Source organism: Choloepus didactylus, chromosome 26 (assembly GCF_015220235.1).
Source record: "Choloepus didactylus isolate mChoDid1 chromosome 26, mChoDid1.pri, whole genome shotgun sequence".
Classification (NCBI taxonomy): Eukaryota; Metazoa; Chordata; class Mammalia; order Pilosa; family Megalonychidae; genus Choloepus; species Choloepus didactylus.
Genome location: NC_051332.1, coordinates 14499105 through 14522752, shown reverse-complemented (window position 1 = coordinate 14522752; position 23648 = coordinate 14499105).

Here is a 23648-nt window from a genome sequence, read left to right as displayed (position 1 = left end):
TCATGGTGCTCTGCAGTAGAGAAAGCCTCAGCCATTTTAAACTCACAGCACTCTGACCCAGACAAGGGTGGAGATAGCAGAGTCAGAGAAACAAAGAATCTATTTATATGCAAATGACCTCTCTCTAGTGGGCAAACCTTCCTAAGAAAAAAGAGGTGGGGCCCATATATACTACCCACCTTCCATTCAGAACCAGACCCCAGAGGCTGGGTGAAAATAGCCCCCAGCCACACCTCCTTACACCAGTTTGTAATAACAGGCTAGCAGGTACCACTTGCTAGACAGAAAAACACAGGGTGTGTCAATTCCCTAGGATACACCATCAGGGACACTAGATACTGAATATTTCCTCCTTCTGGAACCTGAGCCTGTTCTCATTTGGGAAAACCTGATTGGGGTGACCAAGGAGATCAGATGCCTAGAGAACAGAAAACTACAACCTACACAAAGAAAAATGAATTTATTGTCTAGTCAAAGGAACAAACTTGCACTTCAACTGAGATACAGGAATTTAAACAACTAATGCTAAATCAATTCAAAAAGTTTAGAGAAGATATGGCAAAAGAGATAAAGGTTATAATGAAAACACTGGGCATACATAAGGTAAAATTGAAAGTTCAGAAAACAACTGGCAGAATCTATGGAAATGAAAGGCACAACATGAGAGATGAAAGACACCATGGAAACACACAACAGCAGATCTCAAGCAACAGAAGAAAACTCTCAGGAACTAGAGAACAAAGCAGCTGAAAGCCTACACACAAAAGAATAGATAGAGAAAAGAATGGAAAAATCTGAGCAACATCTCTGGGAACTTAAGGACAAAATGAAACACAAGAATGTGCATATCATTGGTTTCCCAGAAGGAGAAGAGAAGGGAAAAGGGGCAGAAGCAATAATAGAGGAAATGATCGATGAAAATTTCCCATCTCTTATGGAAGACATAAAACTACAGATCCAAGAAATGCAGCATACTCCAAACAGAATAGATCTAAATAGGCCCACGCCAAGACACTTAATAATCAGATTATCAAATGTCAAAGACAAGGAGAGAATCCTGAAAACATCAAGAGAAAAGCAATCAATCACATACAAAGGAAGCTTAATAAGACTACGTGCAGATTTCTCAGTGGAAACCATGGAGGCAAGAAGGAAGTGGTGTGATATATTTAAGATATTAAAAGAGAAAAACTGTCAACCAAGATTTTTATATCTGCCAAAACTGTCCTTCAGATATGAGGGAGAGTTCAAAACATTCTCTGACAAACAGACAATGTGAGAGTTTGTGAACAAGATACCTGCCCTACAGGAAACACTAAAGGGAGCACTATAGACAGATAGGAAAAGACAGGAGTGAGAGGTTTGGAACACAATTTTGGGTGATGGTAGCACAGCAATGTAAGTACACTGAGCAAAGATAGCTGTGACTATGGTTGAAAGAGGAAGGCTAGGAGCATGTGCCACACCAGAAGAAAAGAGGAAACATAAAGACTAGGAATGTACAACTCAGAGAAACCTAGAATGTTCAACAACTGTGATAAAATATACAAATATGTTTTTTATGAGGCAGAACAAACAAATGTCAATCTTGCAAGGTGTTAAAAATAAGGAGGTATTGGGGAAAAATACAATCAATGTAAACAAGAGACTACAATTTACAGAATCATTGTATTATGCTTCCTTTAATGTAACAAAGGCAATACACCAAGGTAAATGCAGATAAGAGGGAGCATAGGGGAAGGGGGTCAGTCTTTTGGCATTGGTTGTGGTTTCTGACTCTATTCTACTTTAATTTAAGGTTATCTTTCCTTATGCTTCTTCTTAGCTGTCATGTTTTTTCCTATCTTTTTTCTTTTTCTTTTGCCTCTCTACCATCTTTGACCCTTTGTCTTGCTTTGTGGAAGAAATGTAGTGGTGAGGGTGGTGAACACCTAAATATGTGACTATACAGGGAACCATCAGTTGTTTCCTTAGAATGAAATGCATGGTGTGTGAACAAAACCATCTTAAAAATGTGGGTGGATGATAAAATTTTGAGGGCAATATATATGACCCTCTATTAACTTCTAGTTGTATCATACATTTGTTCTTGTTCATGAAAGAGATTACTAATATTTGTACAGTTAATCTTGGACATTACCCACCACAAGGTTTAATGTTTATAAACCAGACACATAAGGACAAATATTGCAGGGTCTCAGTGATAGGAAGTAATTATAATATGTAAATGCAAAGACATGAAATATAAGTTACCAAGATACAGAATGGGGCTAAAGAATGGGGAGTGTTTGCTTAGTATGAGCAGAATGTTCAACTAGAATGAACTTAACGGTTTGGAAATGAAAAAAGGTGATGGTAGCACATTGTGAGAATAATGAATAGTGCTGAATGGTGCATGAATATGGTGAAAAGGGGAATCTCAGAGTCATGTATGTCATCAGAAGGAAAGTTGGAGGCTAAAATCTGGGAATGTATAAAACAGTAAACCTTGTGGTAGGAAATGTCTGAGATTAACTGTACAAATATTGGAAATGTCTTTCATGAACCAGAATAAATGTATGACATTGAAACTAGAAGTTAATAATAGAGGAACATATAGGGAAAAATATATACCTATTGCAAACTATATGCCACAGTTAGTAGTATTTCAGTGTTCTTCATAAATTGATATAGTACATACCAATACTATGAGTCAACAATGGAGGGGGATTGGTTAGGGAAATGGGATGATTTGAGTTTCCTTTTCAATTTTTTTTTTTTTTTCATTTTCTGTATTTCTTTCCTGGAGTAATGAAAGTGTTCTAAAAATTGAACAAAAATTTTGGATGCACAGCAGTATAATGGTACCAGGGGCAATTAATTGTACACTTTGGATCTTTGGATAATTGCATGGTATGTGAACAATCACAATAAAAAAAAGTCTAGTGTTTGAGGAAAGATTTAAATTGTCTCATGGAGAGCATTTTTTAAAAGCCTTAAAAGCACATTTGTTTTCTTCATTTATCAACTTCTTGAGCTGACAATTACCACCTTGCAAAGTACAAAGGGGCTCTCCCTGATTATTAAGCCCCAGGTCTGGGCATGCAGGGAGATTTGTTAGAGTGCTACAAGTGTTAAAATTTTAGAGTTATAACTAAAAGAAATTACAAGCATTTATTTTGCAGTTTATTTCTCAGGAGGAGAAGAGCTTGCTAAGCATCTCTTGGGTTTCCAACTTGGCTCTCCATGGCATTCTAAACAGTAATGAAGCCCCATGCTCACTTAAAGGGAATTTTGCCATGGTGAGATCAAGAGAACTTTGAGAAAATTTTTTGTTTTCTCTTGGAATCAGATGCAGTTGTAATACACAATGCATGGCCAATTTGCTTATTAGAAGCTTTCTGTGTTTGGAAGTGTATTGAGAATGAGAAAATAATAGTGTAGTCATTAATTGGAAGTAGTAGAATAACAAAAAGAACTCCTTTGGTGCCACTGGGCTCATTTTAACTCCTGTATTTAACTGGACTTCTCTCCACATGATTGACCAATGTGCTAAAGTGATCAATCAAAACAATGAGCTCATTTCTCTGACAGGACCACTTATTTCCATATCTTGAATACATAACTCTAGATTCACAATTCAACATTAAAAATATTGTAAATAAATCACATTTATAGTAAAATCTTCATTACAATAAAATTATAATTGGCTGTTTTGTTTGATATAGAAGCCCATATTATTCAACTGTCTTACTTAGCGTGAAGCTATTTGATTGTTTCAAGTTTGCTTATAAGTTCCACTTCCTCATAAATCCTTAAGAACTGGGGATAGAATTTTCAGAAGCAAAAACAAATGAATGTCATCTGTTTCATGGAACATTCAATCAAGACAGTGAAAACCATAAAAATCCTGCAATAGACTGAATTGTCTTATTACAGTCAAACTACCTCAATTTTTGCCATTTTATGAGAAAAATTTTTCAATATCCTAGAGAAATTACAGGATTAACCAAACTTTGATATCTATTAGTTATCTCTCATTCCTGCTTTTTGATGACTACATATCTGCTAAAAATCATTTTCATCATTTTCAAGTTAATATTTTACATTCTCATCTGCTAAACATATATATAGAATTAAGCATGGCTTAGTTTTCCCATAATCTTCCTACTCCTATTTTTCTTGTGCAGATTTAAAAGAGAGTATAACAATTCCATAAACATTTAAGATCACAATATAACTATAAATATTACATTATTGTAATAATGTGTTTATAGCAACTTCAATTAATTATATCTTGGAAAATTGTAAAATTTTCTAACAACCTCTAGGGTACTAGTTTTCATGTAGCTTATTAAACACTTCCACAGCCATAGCTGCTTTTACTATCAATTACCTACATTCTCTTGTCATTCTCCCCATCTCCTATCTTTTCATATTTCTTATCTATTTTAAAATATTGGGAAAATTTTTCATTATTATTATCTAATTAATTAAATTTCCCTTTGTAAAGTGTACAAGACATTCCATTTTTAAAAATCTTTTATTTTATTTTGAATGAATAAAAAAGGATATATTTTGTTTCCAACACTTTTGTTTTTATTTATTTTATATCCACTTTTCTTCATCCTTCCTGATTTGTTTCATAATTTCTTGTTTTAAAATAAAATTATGTTTTCATTTCATTAAATTTAAAGTGTGTGTGTATAAGCACAGGGATGTACATATGTGTGTGTATCTGTATTTTTTTAAGACTGCTCTGATTCACAAAATTAATTCTTCTTTTAACAGTAGTGTTGGGTTAATTTTCTTATCATTACCTTTGACCATGTGTTTTATAATCTGGATTTATAGATTCCTTTCCATGGATCTCTGCTGGAAAGTCATGGACTGCCTAGCAACCATTACCTAACAATCTCCCTTCTATTCTAATTTGTGCAGATATTTCCAAATGTTTCCACTCTGATGCATGCTAGGTCTAATGGAGTGGAGCAGCCAGATTATATCTTCAATCCCAAACAAGGTACAAGTAGTTCTAGCTGCTTAACAAGGTGAGGAACTCTCAGTGTCAATATCCACACCCCGTTGGTTTTATAAATACTCTGCCTTGGAGCAGCACAGATTCTTCTCTCCTACCTCAAATGGGATGTGGGAGCAGCTGGTCTCCCTAAAGACTGGCCACATTTGGATTTTCCCCTGATCTTTTAGACTCTATGTGCCAGGGAAATAGAGTGGTAATTTGCTGAAAGTGTCTGTTTTGCTTAAGCCTGTGTTTCCATAATGCACCATACAACAACTTGCTCCACAATCTTTCTTCTCTCACATCTATGTGCAAACATATATATACACACAAACACACATACACATGCATGCACTTAAACCACACATTAAACTGGGGCTCTCACCTTCTGTAATTAACCTTTATTTCTAGCAGCTTTGTAACATTCTCCAAGTAGACAGTTGGGATTCCAATAGGAAACAAATTCCTGTGATTCATTACCTGAATCCTGTTCCCCATAGGGATACTGAGAACATGTTCACTTTCTGGCAGTGATACTTGGACTTTTTCCCACTACCTTCCTAAACTCAAAGATTCTGGTAAAATTTTAACTACATAACAGCATCTTAACTTGATTTATTAGCCCCTTTTAAATGGGGCAAAAGCCCATGAATCCTCTAGCTTCCCATGAAGGGCCTTGCTCCATCCTTTATCTTTTGCATGACCTTGATATTCATCTTTATCTCTAAGAAGATGCTGCATCCTGCTGCTCATGGCCAAGTCTGCAATCCTGTATTACTACCTAATCCACTCAGCAAATTTCTCCCACTTCTTATTTGCACAGATATTAACCTGGACTTTTCTGTCTGAATAATGTTTGTCTTAATATGTAAGATATCATAAATTTCATATATATATATATATATATATATATATATATATGTGTATATATGTATATATATATATATATATATATATATATATATATATATATATATGTATATATATTGTATTCAGTATGTTCCTGAATCAGGTGATCATTCATATTTTCTGTCACATTGACAATTATGTTTCCTCTATTAATTTTGTTGTAGATCTCACAATCATGGTGTTCCAGTTTGCTAATGCTGGCAGAATGCAAAATACCAGAAATGGACTGACGTTTCTAAAGGGGGTTGATTTGGTTAGAAAATTACAGTCTTAAGGCCATAAAAGTGTCCAAGCTAAGGCATCAACAATAGGGTACCTTCACAGAAGAGTGGCCAGTGGTGTCAGGAACACATCTGTTGTGTGGGAAGGTATGTGGCTGACATTTTCTTCCTTTGCTCCCAGGTTGTGTTTCAAAATGGCTTTCTCCCAGGACATTTTTCTTTAGGCACCTGGGGGTATTTTCTTAGTTTCTCCCAGGGAAACTCTGGAGTAGCAAAAGTCTACTTTCAATGGCCATCTTCAAAATGTCTCTCTTGGCTGCTCTCACATCAACGGTCCACAACTCCAAGTATGTCTAAGCATCAACATCAGCTGTCAATGGCCATTTTCAAAATATGTCTCTCAGCTGCAGCTGTTCTTCAATGTGTCTGTCTTGGCTGCAGCTATCTCCAAATGTCACTGTCTGTTGCTCTGAGGTCCTTCTGTTTGTAAGCTCCTTTTATAGGACTCCAGTGAACTAATCAAGACCCACTCTGAATGTATGGGGCCACATTTCCATGGAAACATTCAATCAACAGGTCATACCCTAATCAAAGGTGTCACAGTTTGGTGGGTCACATCTCCATGGAAACACTCAATCAGAAGTTTCCAACCTAATCAACACTAATACCTCTGCCCCTCAAAGATTGCATTAAAGATACAGATTTTTTGGGGGGTACATAATATGTAAAGATTGGCACACATGGCATTAAATTTATCATAATCCTTATGGGAATGAAGTAATATGTCATGGTTGTTTAAAGTGTTTCTGTATGGATTAGTTATGGAAGTAATTTCTTTATATAATTCTTAGTCACTAGAATACACAATTCTGTGAATCTTCTGATCATTTGTTCATGATTATATGAAATCTATTAGCTTATATGGAATTTCATGCTTTCATATGAGGTAAATTTTACTGTTTACAATGTCCTTGACCCTTTTAAGATTATTTTAGTCCTTATTACAAAATATATTATACACACAAGATTATATAAATAATAGATGCTTGCAAATAAAACTTAAATAGAATTATAACTTGTAATCAGCACACAGGTTTTCTGTATCAACTCCCTCAAACCACTGGTGGACTCCTCTTCCCTTCCTCAGAGATCTATAATATCATAAATTTTGTTTCAGTGAATATCTTGTCTTTCTTTATCCATTTACCTAATTCAGGTGTTTTTGTTTTACAATTTTCTGCTATTTAAAAAAGAGTCCAATTACTTTATTTGGGCAGGTCTCTTTGTGAAAACAGTAATTGTTTTAGGGTGAATGTAGGATTAAAATAAATGGATCATAAAATATATACTAGTTAATTCATAAAATTTTTCCAAATTTGTACAAAATTGTATTCCTACCATTAGTGTACTGAAGTTTATTTGGCTCCATATTCTCATCTTAACCTGATATATTTTTTCTTTTAGATATTTGCCAAAACTACCTGTATGGAATACACTCTAATGGTTTTAGTTTAATTATTTCCCCAATTATTAATGATACAAAATATCATTTGGTATGATTATTGATCATCCAAATTTTCTATTAGCTGCCTGTCCATGCCTTTTCCACACTTTCCCTAAATTGGGTTTTGCACTTTTATCAATTCAAAAAGGATATATATACACACACATACATATATACATATATATGTATATATATATATTCAATTGCCTACATGACCATTCCACTTGAATGACTCTTAGACATCTCAGGCATATCAAGTCTAAAACTGTATTCTAATCCCTCAGGACCAAGTTTTGGCATAACCCATAAATTCTCTCCACACACTTTACATCTGGTCCCCCAAGGTTTTGTTGGTTCTACTTTAAAACACAACCCAAATATGGCCACCACTCACCACCTTCATGGATACGTGCTCTGAGCCAACTATACCTTCCCCTCACCTGGATATTTAGTATGTTTGATCTGCAAGTTAAAACCCTTGACTGGAGTAACCAAAATCATATTTGTTAGTCAGATCACATCACTCCTCTGCTCAAAGTCCTGCACTGACTTCTAACTCAGATCAAAGGTCAAAGGCCTCATCTCTCACTATTCTCATTTTCCTATTCTCCATCTCAATAACACTGACACACTTGCTGTTTCTTAAATACTGTGTCCACAGTTGTTATAACCATCAAAGTCTTTTGTGTGCTGCCTCAACACCCAACTTACTTTGGTTAAACTACTTGCCTTAAAACTGACCTTTGATCTAGTTAATAGGCAGATTTCCACCCTGGGGCATAAACTCCATGAGAGCTCAAACCCACATCTGTGGCCACCACCCACACAAATTACACACCATGCCCAAAACCGAGTCCTGGTCCCCAGTGATAAACTAATCTCCCTTACAGCCTATGGACCCCCACCCCTTTCCTTTTGTATGTATATTTTCTCTAATATAACTGACCCTTAACTCCCACAGGACATTTACTAACATCCACCCCTGCATCACAATAAAGGCAGAAGCCAATGTTTCCCTCTCTGTCTGTGTGCTTCCCAATGGCAGGTTGAGTCACCAATGTCAATCACACACATGGCACCCCTTTCTTTCTGGGATATTGAGTAGCAAACTATCTTTTGTCATGCACTGTGGCCTTTGTTTCCCATTGTGTTGCACCTGACCTCCACCCAGACACAAATTTCAATTTCAACTAAATCAACTTGGAACAACAATGCACTGAAGGTTGGTGCACTACTAATTCCCTATTAGGAGATTGCTCTTCCCCAAAAACAATCAAAGTATTTATGGTACTAATACTATCATTTCTATCCAGTCTGCTTTCTAAAGTTACTTATTTAATGGAACCTAGCATGAACTGCCTACTATAAGCATCCTCATCACCAACACCACACTTGATACACCTGATTTTTGCTTTTTACCATAGTACCCCTTCTAACATAATATATAATTTGCTTATTTATTATGTTTATATTTTGCATCATCCCCACACCCACTCATCCCCACTCAACCTAAAATATGTTTCATACTACCAGGAATTTTTGTTTGTGCTATTTACTAATGTATTCAAAGTATGTTTAGTTCATAGTACATACATTCAACTAGGTAAATGTCATAAAGAGCATCACCTTTGCATGAAGTGTTAAAAACATTTACTTTATTTGGAAGAAAATAATTTAAGCATTCAGTACATGTGTTTCCTTATCTTAAAAATGGAGATAAAACAGTACCATTATTCTAACTTTGTAATCTGGAGAAAACAATTATTTTCTTGGGTTAGATCTTTCTTTCTTTAAGATATTACAATTTATCTTTGTTTTTGACATTAAAATTCACAATGTGTCTACTTATACATTTATCCTAATGTATCCAATTTTCATTCCATAAAAATTGTAAGGTGGAGATGTAATCTTGCTTCAAATATGAAAAACCTTGGTTATTTCATCAAAAATATCTCCTCCCTTATATTCAATTTATTTTATTTTGGTTGTGCTTATTATATTGGGTCCATTTGCCTTATATGGATTCTTGTCTGAGAGAGACAAGGCAATTTGACAGAATAGTCAGTATCTGGTTATGCTCATTTTATATTTTCCATAAATTTTAGTTCTACATTTTAACAATTACATTTTTCACCCAGTATTTTCCATTGGTGAGAGAGAGAAAGAAGAAAAAGAAGAAGAAGAAGAGGAAGAAGAAGAAAAAGAAAAAGAACAAGGAGGTGGAAGAGGAGAGGGAGAAGGAGAAGGAAAAGGAGAGGGAGAGGGAAACATGCTTTTTCATGTTACACATAAAATCCACCTTCTTATACTGAGGTTGTTTATTATATTTATGTTAAGTTTTACTGTATGAGAGATTAATTCTAATCTGACCACAGACTTTCATTTTTTGTATATTTTTACATTACATTTAGAGTTTGTTCTTACAAGCTCATATTTCTCTAGATAGATTACCTTCATTTCCTGCAAATGTGTTTGTGTGAATAAGTATTAAATCCAGTCCCTAATTTATGTCCCTTCTATGAATTTGACTTTGGTTAAATGTTCCAATTTTGAAAATTATTTCCCTCATTTTCATTTATTTGTACATATCTTGAAATCTGTTTTAATATCCTCCTAATTTCATATCAAATTAGGAAAATAAGACTTTTTGAATGCTTAATTCTTGACTTAGTGTTTCATCTTGGCAAATATTTAATTTGTTTCAATTTATCTATAATGGTATAGTAATCAATTAATAAACTGTATTTGGAAAGAATATGATGGTTTAAATGTGGTTGAATGATTCAAATCGTTTAAAATTTCACTTTAGTTTACTTGGACTGTCTTTTTTGTTTGTTTGTTTTTCCCCAACATTGTATCATGAGCAATATGTTATAAAGGGAAAAGTTGAAAGACACTGAACACCTTTGTAACCATCACCTATGTTATATCATTCATATTTTGCTATACTTGCTTTATCATATATCTATAAATTCATCAATGCCTTTATTCAACCATCAATCTCACTTATTTTTCATTTATTTCAAAGTGATTTTTAGACACCAGAACACATCACACCTTAAACATAAGCATGAACATATACCATTAGTGAAAGTGTTTGCTTACATTTTACTCTTATTTTTCTTTTATGGAGTACACAAAATTAAGTGTACCACTGTTTAGTTGAATACACAAATTTAAGTGTACCACTTAACATGTTTGAACAAATGTATATGACCTATGTAAGATGTTGAAATCAACAACTCTGGAGAAAATTCCATCCCCTCACTCCCATTCAAGCTAATCCCTGCCCCAAGTTCCTCACAGTCAAACACTGTTCTGACTTTTTGTACCATGTATTAGTTTCCTATTATAGACATTTAAGTAGTGAAATCCAAATGTATATACTTTTTTGTGCAAGCTTTCTTTCACTCAGAAAAATGTTTATAAGAGTCATCCATGTAGTTGCATGTATTAGTAGTTGTTCTGTATTTGTATTCAAAGTGTATTTTTAGTTAACTGTAGATTCATATGCAGTTGCAAATTATAATAGAGATTCTTTGTACCCTTTACACAAGTTCCCTCACTGATAACATCATGCAAAACTGTAGTATAATACCATAAGCAATATATTGACATTGGTGAAACCCACATATCTTGCAAGTTTCATTGTGTTTACTTTTCTACCATGGTGATTTGAAACTGTATGTACCCTAGAAAAACACATTCTTAAATCTAATCCCTTCATTTGCATGTAAACCCATAATAAGGATATTTTCATGATGATACTTCAGTTAAGGCATGACCTGCCTCACTCACAATGGGATTTAATTCTATTTCCAGAGTCCTTTATAAGGTGATGAATATGGAGAGAGAGAGAGAGGATACAGATAGAGATAGAGATAGAGATAGAGACAGAGATAGAGATAGAAATAGAGACAGAGATAGAGATAGAGATAGAGATAGAAGAAAGAAGCTGAAATTAGAACACTCTGAAGAGATGGGAGGGACAAACAGGAGACACTGCCATGTGCCTCACCATGTGGCAGAGGAAGCAAGGATTGACAGCAGTCAGTCTTCAGTAAGGAAGATCATCTTAATGATGGCTTGATTTGGACATTTTCTTGGATTCTAATCATTAGCAAATAAATTACTATTGCTTAAACAAACAATTTCATGGCATTGATTTGAGTAGCCTAGGAAGCTAAAACATCTTCTGTATGAAGATGCATGTGTGTGTGCTTTATTTTTGATATTTTATCACAAGTGAAGTTCAAGTTAGAGAGCAGTTCCATCACACCAAGGATTGCTGGTGTTGCCCTTTATAATCACACACCCCTCCCCACTCCTCCAGTTCCTGGCAGTCACTGATTTCTTTCCAGTTCTATAATTCCATCATTACAAGAACATTATGTGAATAGAATTATGTACACTATATAATCTTCATAAGTTGGATTTCTTCAAGTAGTATAATTTTCTGGATATCTATCCAAATTATTGCATGTAACAATAGTTAGCTTATTTCTTGTTGAGTAGTTTTCCATATTATGGATTTAACACAGTTCTTTGATTAAGAATGAGAACATATATCTTTGTGTTGTTCCTGAACCTATGAGAAAGAAGTTTCAAGCAATTTTCACCAAAAAGTATAAGTTAAAATGTAAAACTTTTTTAATATACACTTTTTATAAAGTTGAAGATGTTCACTTCTATTCCTAAATACACTTTCTGTTTTTTATCATGAATAGATGTTAGAAGTTATCAAATTGTTTTTTGTATCAGTTGTATCACACTGATTGATCTTCAAGTATTGGCCCAGCCTTGCATACATGAAATAAATCCCACTTCGTGTTCTATAATGCATTTTATATATTATTAGATTCAAATTGCTAATATTTCTGAGGATAATTTTGTCTAAGTTCAAGAGAAATATTGCTCTGTAATATTATTGTTTTCTCTATTATATTTGTATCATTTCTTTAGTTTTGGTAATATGGACCATATAAGATAAGTTTAATGTGTTCCCTATTGTCTTATATACTTTCCACCCAAAACAGCTTTTAGTTGTATCCCACAAATTTTGATGTATAGTATTTTCATTTTAATTCAATTCTATGTATTATTTTATTTAATACATGGCTCCCTTTTTGACACATAGATTGTTAGAAATGTATTTTTATTTCCAACTCTGAATAATTTTCAGTTTTGTCTCTGTCATTGATTACTATTTTGAATCCTTTATGATTAGGGAACATATTACATATGATTTGAATTATTTAACTTTTGTTGAGATTTATTTTTTGACCTAGGATATGTTCTGTCTTGGAGAATATTCCAAGAGCTTTTGAAAAGATATATCCTTCCTTTGCCTAGTGGAGTGCTCTATAAATGTCAATTAGATCATATTGATTGATGGTGTTGTTCAGTCTGTATTTTTGCTAGTTTTTACTTATTATTTCTATCATTTACTGAGAGATGGGTATTGAAATTCTCAACTATAGTTTTGTATTCTTTAATTCTCCATCCACTTCTATCAAATTTTGTTTTGTGTATTTTAAAACCCTGTTATTTGGCACATACACATTTAGGGTCACTGTGTCTTCTTGTTTGGTTTATCTTTTTCTCCAGTAATTTTCTTTGCCCTGAGGTTTATTTAATCTATTAACATAGCAACTCCTACTTTTTATTGATTGATGTTAGCATGGTGTATCTTTCTTCATATTTTATTTTCAACTTAACTATTTTGTGTTTGAACTGAGTTTCTAATAGTACATAGTTTGTCCATGCATTTGTATCTGCCCTGCCAATCTCTGTATTTATTTGGTGTATATTATTGCAAAATTCACATTTACATCAATTATTAGTATGGTAGAGCTTACATCTGCTTTTTTGTTAATTTTTCCCTTTGCCTCTTCTGTCTCTAATTTCTTGATTTTCTGTAGATTATTTGAATAATTTAAGGATTCCAACTTGTTTTAGCCACATGTGTTTTTAGTACATCACACTGTATATGTTTCTTACAATTGGTGTTAAAAATTTTGATTCAAGCATCACATAGGTTTTAAGAAACCCATGAGAAGGATAACTCATTATAATTAAGCCTATTTTTACCCAATTCATTGTACTCACTTCTTTGTGAAGTTTCCAGCCTTATATTGATATGACTTTTATATATTGATAAACTATCCAGAATTCTAACTTGCCAAGTTCTCTTTTTAAATCTAAAATTCTGTTTAAAAGTTATTTTTATTTTTCATGACAATAGTCATATTATTGCAATGATTACTCTTTTGTGACTTAGTTTTCACACCATATATTTTTACTTATTTTTGTATACACCTCACTTCAGTCATCTGTTGACTCATTGATGTACCCTTAAGCAGCCACCATTCATTGCAAATCATGAATATTGCTGTCAAAAGCACAAATAAGTTAATGTCTACTTGCGACCTGCTGTCAGTTCTTCAAAGCATATACCAAATTATGTGTTCCCAAGATCATATTGCAAGCCTATAGCCAGTTTCTTCTGGAACCAACCCACTGTCCTCAAGATGGGCTGCATAATTCTACTTCCCTACCAATATTGAATTGATACACATCTCTCTCCACAATTTCTCCAGCTTTTGTATTTTTCTGTTTATTTTTAAATAGATTTACTCATACATCATGCAATCCATCATAAATTAACAGTTAATAGCTCCCAGTGTAGTCACATAATTTTGCTTTCACCACCACATTCTATATGATAATATTTCCATTACTTCCACAAAAAAAGGCAGAAGGCAGAAAGAAGAAAGAATATAAAAGAATAAATAATAAAAATAAAATAAAAAGGGAAAAACAACAGCAAGAATCCAATACACCTCCATTATATCCCCCTCTGTTGACAGCTTTTTGTACTGACCTTGTTACAATAAATGGAAGACTATTACACTGTTATTAACTATATTCCCTATTTTTCATTGATTATATTTCCCCATACACAATGTCACTCTAAACACCTTGCTGCATTGAAATTCACTTGTTCTCCATCATGTAAAATCTGTTTTGTATATTTTATTTAACCAGCATCATTGAGCATTCTAGTTTTTTTCTAATTTATATAGTCCCAGTTTTATCCTCTATCATCCCTTCTGGCAAAATGCATGCCCTTAGCCTTCCTATACCAAACACACTCATAGTCATCTTTGTTCATTAGACTTACAATTTTATGCTACTATCACATATTATTGTGCTATCCCTTTTGGAATCTATATAATCAATCCTGTTAAGCATTCTGTTCTCCTTCAGCTTCAAATGGTCAATCTCAACCACCTTTCTAGTTCCTGATAACTTGAGTTGTTAACTTGAACTTTCAGATTGTTCATTATAATTAGCTCATACTAGTGAGACCATAGAGTATTTGCCCTTTAGTTTCTGGTGTATTTCATTAAAAGTAATGTCCTCAAGGTTCATGCACACTGTTACATGCATTATGACTTTATTTGGTCTTATAGATGTGTAATATTCCATAATATGTATATACAACAGTTTGTTTATCCACTTGTATGTTTATCCACTTGACAATCATAAATAATGCTGCCATTAAGATTGGCTTACAAATATTCATCTCCTAGCATTCAGTTCTTCTGAGTATAAATATATATTTAGTAATGGGATTCCTGGATCATATGGGAATTATATACCTATTGTTGAGGAATTGCCAAACTGCCTTCCAGAATGGTTACACCATTAGGGATTCCCACCAACAGTGAATAAGTATACCTCTTTCTCTTCATCCTCTCCAATACTTGTAGTTCTCTCTTTTTATATAATGACCATTTTAGTAGGGGTGAGATGATATCTCTTTGTGTTTTTGATTTGTATTTCATTAATAGCCACTGAATTTGAGCATATATTCATATTTTTGAGCCATTTGTGTTTCCTCTTTAGAAAATTGTCTGTTCATGTCTTTTGCCCATTTTTTGAATTGGTTTGCTTATCATTTTGTTTTTGACTTGTAATATCTCTTTAGATATTCTGGATATTAAATCATTATCTGATATGTTGTTTCCAAATATTGTCTTCCATTGTGTAGGACACCATTTTACTTTCCTGCCAAAGGACTTTGAGTCCCAAAAGTTTTCACTTTTGAGGCATTCCCTTTTGTCTCTCTTCTTTCATTGCTTGGGCCTTGGGTGTATAGTCTAGGAAACCACCTTGTAACACAAGAGCTTTAGGATATTTCCCCAAAGTTTCACCTAAATACTTTATGGTCTTGGGTCTAATGTTTAGGTTTTGATCGATTTTGACTTACTTTTTGTATTAGGTGTGAAATACAGGTCCTCTTTCACTCTTTGGATTGTGAATATTGAAGCATCATTTGCTGAAGAGACTGCTCTATCCCAGTTGTATCAACTTGACCACCTTCTTGAAGATAAATTGTCTGTAGATTTTAGGGCTACTTCTGAACACTCAATTAGATTCCGTAGGTAAGGATACATATCTTTATGCCAGTACCATGCTCCTTTGGTAACTGCAGCTTTGTAACATGTTTCTATTGTGTCTCTCATTCCCATAAATTGTGCCTTTTTGTTTTTCAAGCTATCAAGTTCTTCTATTTGGAAACCTTGTGTCTTCCTTATATCCTTCATCTCTTTTGCCACATTTTCTTTCAACTCATTGATTTGATTTAAAAATTTGTTTGAAAATCTTTAATTAGTTGTTTCAACCCCTATTTCTCAATTAAAGTTAGTTTGTTCTTTTGCTGATTTATATCTTTGTGCTTGTTAATATGGCATATTTTTTCATTGACCAGGCATCTCATTATATTGATTATTCTATTCTTGAGGTAGTATTCTTTCCTTTGCCTAGGGGTTTCTTTTTGGATGCCCTTTATGTCTATCTGTTCTTTGTCTCTCCTGCTGTCCATGTGTCAGTTTAGCTCAGTCCCCCAGTTTCTCCCAAAAACCAGGTGCCCATAGCAGCCTGCCTCTGGGAGTAGGCACTGTGTACCCCAGCAAAATCTCTATTTCTGGGTAAGACAAGTCTGCTGGCTCCAAGTGGTGCTCCATTTTATGCCATTTACAAGCCCAGGGTTTAATTTAGGATACTGCATTAACTATTGGTTTGTCCATATTTCTCAACTTAAATAGGGCCAGATTCCTATGCAGGAACCTGGAGAGGTTCTGAGAATCCTGTCATTCCCTTGAACTTTCTGGTCTGCCCAGAAGATGGTGTTATTTGGTGATTTAGTTATCCTCAGAAAGTGTTTACCTCTTGGATCTGAGGCTATGTCTGTCCAGACAGGGTTGAATTTTCTCCTGAAGCCCTGGCTATATCTGATGGCAGGGCTGAATTACCTCCTGGAGCCTTGTTTGAGTCTGGCCTGCTGGGGATGAATTATCTCTTGGAATCCCTGCCATGTCTGACCAGATGAGGCTGAATTTACTTCTGCAACCCCCATCTGACTGGGAAATGCTGAAGCTCTGGGCTTATTTTTCCCTTACTTTCCAGCAAAATCTGAGACAATATGAGTCTATGACCCCACTCCATCTGTGGCAAAGGATTCTCTCAGCTGCCACAGGTTTCAGCCAACCCCCAGGCAAGTTTCAAGCTGCTGGCTACTGTTTCCATCAAGGGTGGGGAAACACATACATATCCCGGGCTAAAAACAGTCTCTGCTCATGTTTTCTCAGACTCTTCACTGTCAGTGATCCGGGCCTTAAAATGCCCTCCTCTATCCCCCAGGTCTCCAAATGTTAGGGATCTGTCTCACTTCTGTGAGAGACTTCATAGTTTGTGACCCATGTGTGATGTGAGAGGAATCCCAACTGCTGTTTCTGTGCTCCTTCCATGTTGCATAAGAACAAGTGAGGGGGAGGTGAAAGGACCAACCAGCCCAGAACAGAATTTTCCTGCCTGATATTTTTCTTTTTCCCCAATTCAGCATTTGTAGGGTCCTTCTCCAGTCTACACCCTCCCCCAGAGTTTTCTACGAGTCAGGGTATCCTGCTTTTCAATGGAATACCTGGGGCAAAGTTTTCAGTAGCTGTTTACATTGCCATGTTGATGATGTTACTCCATAAATATATTTATTTTTAATCCTGTAAATAGTGCTTTTTGCATGGAAAACTCAATATATTATACTTACTGATAATTATTGTAATTGAAATTATTTCTGCAATCTTATTTTTTTATTATTGCTTCTTTTTTCAGATTTTTCCCAGTATTCATTTAATGGTTACAGTAGATATTTTAGCAAACAAAAATGACCTTACTAATGCCAATGGGAGCATACAGCACCAAAGTCTGCTTGCCTTCTCTCTACCTCCTACACCATCTATATGCAAATTGGCCATCTGCAATCAAGTATACTATGTTCACTGCCCAAAGTCCTGGTGGAATAATTGTTACAGAAGATCCATTTAAATGTAGCAAATATATTAATAAAATTAATGTTGATATATAAGCCTTGCTTGTATCCACAAATGATATTACTTAAAATAAAATAACAAATATATACCAACTAAACATTTTTATTGCATTGGGGTTGAATTTGGAATAGAATGAATCTACATAAGATGGAATAAGAAGGACCAAATTTATACTACCACCTGAAACATTATTGAGAAAATATGTATGAAACCTAAATTGAGACAACTGAAGACAGTCTCTTGAGAGAAGAGAAAAAGTGAAGGGAACATATTCTTGCTCCAGCTTACTGCTTTGATAGACTATTCAGCCCATTTTTTTTAGGTGGGGGATCCCAAATGCAGGCTGTCAGAATTACCAAGAGAAGGTAATAGAAATTGGAGAACTCAAGGAATTGAGAATTCACAGGACAACACCAGAGAGTAAAGAGCCACACAGATATAAATCTAGAGATGTTCAGAGGGTCCCCTTCAAGTACTCAGCTGATTACTGATCAGTAGATGAATGTAAGCAAAGTATACAAGGGCAGGGAAAAATACCCCAACATTTTAGAAGTAAAAATGCCTGACAATCACACAAATCTGGGCATGATCCCTGTAACCAACAGTCAGACTTGACAATGTCAAGACACATGGGGCACTGGTTACAGTACATAGGAATGTCTTTCTGGGATAGCAGAGAAAATTAGCTCTGAACTGTTGAGAACTGCTCCAATGTCACCTTTGAAAGTCTTAAAAGAAATACCCAAAGATTTAAACTGTTTCCACAGAACTTGAGTCCCATAAGAAAGGTCAAGGGTATATATAGGAATATAAAAATAACCAGAACCCCAAATTGTAAAATACACAATCCCATAAAAAAGTATCCAACATATAACAGTATTAGGAAAATATGACACATTGTAGGGAAAAAAATCAATCACAGCCACTTTGAAATTGATGTAGAAGATTTAATGAGTGAAAAGGACATTGAAACTGTTATAACTATATTCATTTTAATTCATATAGCACACATAAATTAATTTCATGCTTTATAAAACATTAAAATGCTACATGCATTGATTTGTTATACTTTATTTAATCATACATATATTACTGGAAACATGGCCAGAAAATGTTACAGCTATATACAGTAATCCAAGGTATTCTTGCATTACCATTTTTGCCATTGAGCAAAGTGTATTGCCAGTTTATCAATAGGATAAATTCCTTAAAACAGCTTTCCTAAAATGCACTTCACATACCATAAAATTCATCCTTTTAATGCATGCAATTCAGTGTTTTTATCAGATTCAGAAGATGCCCAAATATCACCACTAATTCCCAAATATTGTCATCATTGCCAAAATAAACCCCATGTCTGTTATCAAATCATTTCCCTTTTACCCTTCCCTCAGTCCCTGCCAATTAATAATCTCCTTTCTGGCTCTATGAATTGGTCTATTCTGGACATTTCATTTACCTGGAGCAAAAATAAGTGGTTTTATGCTTGGCTCCTTTTATTTAGTGTAATGTTTTCAAAATTCATCCATGTTGCAGTATGCATCAGTACTTGATTCTTTTATTCTACTGAATAATATTCCATTGTACAGATAAAATACTATGTTTATCTTTTCATCAGTTTATAGACATCTGATGTTTTCCTACATATTGCTATTATGGATAATGTGAAAATGTGTGTATAAGGATTGTGTGGATATTATTCAGTTAACTGAGTTATGATTTGCATTAATGGGTGATATGAAAAATATGTGTTTAAACTTTTGTGGAAGTGACCAAGTCTTTTCCACAGTGTTAGCACCTTTTTACATTCCCTGCCAAATTATTTTACACAGTAGCTGTGTCATCTTACAATCCACTCAGGAATGCATCAAGCTTCCAATTACTCCACATGTGTTTCAATACATATTTTCTGCCATTTGTACTTAAGCAATTATGGTGAGTGTTAAATAGTGGTGTGGTTTGCATTTCCTAACTAATGACATTGAATATGTTTTTCTGTGCATATCTTTTCATATGTACCTTCTTTGAGGAAATATCTACTCAAATCACTTACCCATGTTTAAAACACATTATTTGTTCTTTTTATTGCTGACTTGTAAGTGTTGTTTTTGTATCCTTAATACAATTTAATTATCAGATATATTTTTGTACATATTTTCTCTCATTCTCATTATCTCAAATATTTATGTCATTTTTCTCTCATTCTGTAAGTTTTATTTTCACTTTCTTGATGATGTCTTTTGAAATGCAGAAAAAATTAATTTTCATGAAGCTCAATTTATCTGTTTTCTGTTATTGCTTCTGTTTTAACTGTCATATTTACAAAACCATTTTGTAACAAAAGATCACAATTATTTTCCCCTATGTTTTATTCAAAGAGTTTTATAATTTAACTCAGATTTAGGGCTGATAAATTCTTAGTTTATTTTTGTATATGGTGACAGATAGGAATCCAACTGAATTATTTTGCATTTGAATATCTCATTGTCCCCTGCATTGTTTAATAAATGATTGTTTTCCTTATGAAATTATCTGCACCCTTGTTAAATATAAGTGTATTCTATATGTACATAAAAGGTTATTGAATCATGAAAAATTTTTAAAAGACTCAAATCAAACTTCTAATTGATTAAAAAATACAATGTGTGTGATGAATACTCCAGATGGGACTAGTGGCAGACAAGATATTGAAGAAAAAATATTAGTATATTTGAAAAGTACTATTGTATACCCAAAATAAAACAGTGTTAAAAGTGAACATATAAATAGAACTTAAATGAGCAGTGAGAAATTTTAAGTGCCCTGATATTTCAGCAATTCAAGCCCTCTTGGTAAAAGGGAAAGGGAAACAAAAATTGCATTTGGCCAAACATAGAGAAAAGAGGCATCAACAGCCAATAAAACAAGAAGAAATAGTAAGGGATTGTGGGAAGATAGTGGATTAGGGAGTTCTTAGATTCAGTCCTTCCAAAAAAGCAACAATTAAAAAATCAGTAACAGTCTGAAACAAATATTTTGAAATTCCAGAGGCCAGAAGAACACTTCACAGTATCCAGGGAAGAGCAGGAGAAAGAGATTAATAAATTTTGGCAAAAACAGTAAATTGCTGTCTTTGCTTGTAAGTTATTGATATCCATTCCCCACTCTCATGGCAGGCCACCTTTGGATCCTGTCCCTGGTTAGCTCCCTGGTGACCAAAAGTAACGTAATCATCCTCTTCTGAAGAACACAGGGACTGGTCACTGATCATAGATTTGATTAGTGAATTCAGATCCTTGGGGAACTGATTCTGAGGGCAGCTAATCTTTCAATCCTGCCCTGGCAGGGTCAATATTAGTGTAGACTAAAAGTCACTGCACTTCCTTAGGGCTGGGAGGAACAATTAGCTGAAGGGATGCATTTGCTGGGAGGGTCAGGAAAGCTCAGCTTTGAGGAGATGTCAGAGTAGTTCTTGGCACCCTTCCTGTTACCCTTTCCAGAATACTTTGGATTCTGAACTCCCTTTGCAAGACCATGGTTCTATCTTTGTTTGGAAAGACTGGCTTGGGAAAGTCTTCTGCTTTACTCTCCTCCAAGAATTTACCCTCCAGGCAAATGAACTTGAGACAAGGAACAGAGTACAAACATCTACAGAGGTGGGCAGTTTGGGACAAATGACAGCTGGCTTCAAACTCCAATGAGAAGGATGTCTGTCTCCTGGAAATCAGAAGGGACAACCAAACTACTATAAATAGGGGATCTCAAAGATAATTATGAAGCAAAAGTCCAGGACAGGACAGAGTCCCAGAAAGACGACGAAAATCCTGCAAACATCATTTGCCTTTGGGAGATATTCCTGATAGGTGGACTGAAGCTCAAAAAAATCTGTCTTATCACCACTTGGTTAAAAACCAGAAACAGACACCTCAGGGAATAAGCATGAGATAATGTTTTAAAATATTATAATGTACGGTGCACAGCAAGAGTGTGCTGTAAGTTTTATTTTCACTTTCTTGATGATGTCCTTCCCACAGAAAAGTAGGAAATGATGACCCATTCAAAGGAAGAGGATAAAAATCTAGAGAACTCTAACAAATAAGTTGACAATGTGGACACACTGAAAAAAGTCTTTTAAGAAACACTTTAAAATGCTAATGGAGATGAATGGAAATACAGAGAAAGAACTTATGGATATCAGGGAATCAATGAATGCCCAACATGAGAATCTTAGTAAAGAGATACACATTTTATAAAGGTACCATACAGAACTACTAGAGTTGAAGACAAAATAACCAATGAAAAACTCCAAGGAAGGGTACAGGATCAGATTGGTTTTTTGCAAAAGAAAGATTCAGTGAACATGAACACAAGACAGTTGCTATAAACCAAATTGAGGAAAAGAAAGGAAAAGAAATTATTAAAAGTGAAAATAGCCTATGAGAGATGAGTAAGAAAATGACACAAAAATGTAAATAACAGGTGGGATAATGGATATGGGATATGGGATGGTTTGGGGGTTCTTTTTATTTTTAATTTTCTAAAATTTTTTGTATTTTTATATTTAATTTCTTTATTTTAGAGTAATGAAAATGCTCAAAAGTTGATTGTGATAATGAATGTCCAACTATATAATGATACTGTGTGCCATTGATTATATACTAGGATGGATTACATGGCTTGTGAGTATATCTCAATAAAATTGCTTTTACAAAAAGAACATTATCTTTGAGACCTCTATAACACATCAAGCATACCAATATTTTCATTTTGACTTCTAGAAGAAGAAATGGAGAAAGAGACAGAAGGAATATTCATTGAAATTGAAATAATGTCAGAGAACTTGCTCAACTTGGATAAAGGTGTGAAAATGCACATCCAAGAAGCCTGAGAACAACAAGCAGTATAAATATGAAGAAAAATAGAACCCTGCCCATGTACACACACACACACACACACACACACACACACACACACACACACACACATATTCTAATCTCCTGTCTGCAAATAGGTCCCAACTGAATATTTTCCTAGATGCCAAATTGATAACATGAAGCTTGTCTTTCTCACCTTCTATCCATAGGTATAAGCTAGATCAATCACACCTGACAGGGCAAAGATGCAAAGATATTTTTTGCCTCTTGAAGGTAACCATGTATATTTGTTTTTGTTATTTAACTTTACAAGATTTAACAAGTGCAAAAACCATAGATCAGAGAAGATGTGCAAATGGAGAATATTCAGAAGTCCTCTCATTCTGACTTAGTCAAATTCTCTAAGTGTTTTACTTCTCTGCAAAACAGGGATTTAATGACTTAAAAATCATTTCAGAATGCACAATACATGGGACATATTTAATAAGAGTGGATTCCTTACTTACTCTTTCTAGCTTTCTAATTCCTATCTGTTTTCCAGTATCCCAAGGACCATCTATAGTGTCTAATTACTGATGTTTTAAAAGGATTTCACAAAGCTATTAAATAACCACATTTTATGAACCCTGAGACACAAATTATCACTAATCTTCATGTTAATGTTTCTTCACTGTATTTCTCTCTTACAATGGTTAATATACAGGTCTCTCCCTGTATTCATAATATGTACAAATATGCATATATATGAATGCATGTTTATCAATTTAC